Below are 1,930 nucleotides of genomic sequence, written 5' to 3'. Positions count from 1 at the left end.
TCGGGCCCCCTGCATGGAGCCTGCTTCTCCCTCTGCCTGGGTCTCTGCCTCTCTCTCTCTGTGTGTGTCTCTCATGAATGAATAAATAAAAATCTAAAAAAAAAAAATTAAAATTTCTTCACAACAAAATGGTAAACCATTCTAATTTATGAAATCAGCACATATTTGTTTTCTTTTTAAAAAATACAGTTTCTATCGGTAGACTTTACGTGAGAGGTATTCATTCATATGTATATTACATATGTTTCAAATTAAAGGTCAGATAAATTGATAATGCTTCAAAGATAGTGATGTGGATATTTTTATTGTATTCAAACATTTTCAGCCCTAATCCTTACACTTTATAGACAGAATTCTTATGATTTTAAAGAAATACTTTCCAGGAGGATAAAACTTTGTGGTAAAAGATAAATACAAAGGATAAAGAGTCAATTAGCTGGATATTAGTTTTCAAAAAGATAAACTGTAGACAAGGATCTCAATTATTGTTTTTATAATTCTATTTTATTTTTATTTGAAAGAGCACAAAGGTCATTGCTCTTAATGCACATGCCTCATAAGGAACTATAAGGTTTTTCATTTGCTATCTGTTACCCACTGATGTCTGGATAAATCTTTACAGTACCATAAATTTCCACAATATAAACTCAATAAAAGGCTACATGGCATGCACTCTGGAAACATCTGCACTTGCCATCTATAATATTTCTATGCCAAAGAAGAGATTGTGTTCAACCTTCCCTTTAAACAATACTAACTAATTTGGTGCAAGTCTTTGGCTTATGGTACAAAGTTTTCTCTTGGATAGGAACAGGAAAAAAAATCAGTGTCTTAGGCTTTTAATGTTGAAACTGGAAAACTGCCCTTTGCTTCATGTAGTCATTTCATCAAAGCAAACTACAAGCTCAAAATCATTTTTGATACCAAAACTATACCACAAAGCCTGCAAATATGCTATCTGGTGCTCTTCCATAACCACAGAAATTGAAGGAATATTTGCTATCATTTATAGTTTAATTCTATATTTAAGTAGCAAAAGAGAGGTCACCAAGTATACAATATGTCATTTAATAAGAATGTGAGTGCTCTCCTCACATATATTTTTTTTAAAAAAAGGAATGATACAGAGAAGCCTAGCATATCTCCTGTGCCAGGATGATATGCAAATTTGTGAAGCGTTCCATATTGGGGGGCAGAAAAAAAGAATGTGAACTAGTTCTATAAAAATAAGGGTACTGAATTGTCTCTGGATTGAAGTTGAAAAAATTCCCAATGATTATAATTTTCACCTGCAACATGAAATTGCTGTTTTAAATTTGTCAAACCTAAAAAAATTGAAAGAATAGGATAAGTATATCTCAAGTTTTTTTGAAACTGAACTCTTGAACTCACTTCTCAAAAAAAAAAAAAAAAGCTTTTTGTTTAATAGACTGTCATGTAAATTCAAATTCAAGCGGATAAAGAATGTTTACAGAAGAGAGTGAATAAAACATGAAAACCATGGAATTTTAAACAGAGTTAATGCTGTAGGGAAATGTATTAATTCTGCATTTGTAGAAAAATATGGGAATTTGATGAGGAAAGGCTAAATAAGGATTTTGACAATTTAACGATGAATTGGTAAAAAAAAGAAATGTAATTTAAGGAAAATTTCTCCTTTATTTATTTATTTATTTATTTATTTATTTATTTATTTATTTATGATTTATTTATTCATGAGAGACACAGAGAGAGACCAAGACACAGGCAGACTCCCCACAGGGAGCCTGATGCAGGACTCGATCCCGTGATCCCAGGATCAGGCCCTGAGCCAAAGGCAGATGCTCAGTCTTTGCTGAGCATCTGCATAGTATAGTAAGTAAACTTTTAAGGCAGTATAGTAATTACCTTTCCTTAGAAATTCTATTTGCAACATGAAATCGTAAATCCA

The 1,930-nt window shown here is 31.9% G+C and overlaps 1 non-coding gene across 1 annotated transcript; it reads left to right on the top strand.

Moving 5' to 3' along the window:
- The first annotated feature begins 1,084 nt into the window (after positions 1–1,084).
- On the top strand, positions 1,085–1,190 carry LOC121472393. Its single transcript, XR_005982877.1, has one exon. It is a non-coding gene; the product is annotated as a U6 spliceosomal RNA (small nuclear RNA).
- Positions 1,191–1,930: the final 740 nt, after the last annotated feature.

The sequence above is a fragment of the Vulpes lagopus genome, chromosome 11 (assembly GCF_018345385.1).
Source record: "Vulpes lagopus strain Blue_001 chromosome 11, ASM1834538v1, whole genome shotgun sequence".
NCBI lineage: Eukaryota > Metazoa > Chordata > Mammalia > Carnivora > Canidae > Vulpes > Vulpes lagopus.
This window is presented reverse-complemented; position numbering and strand designations above follow the sequence as displayed.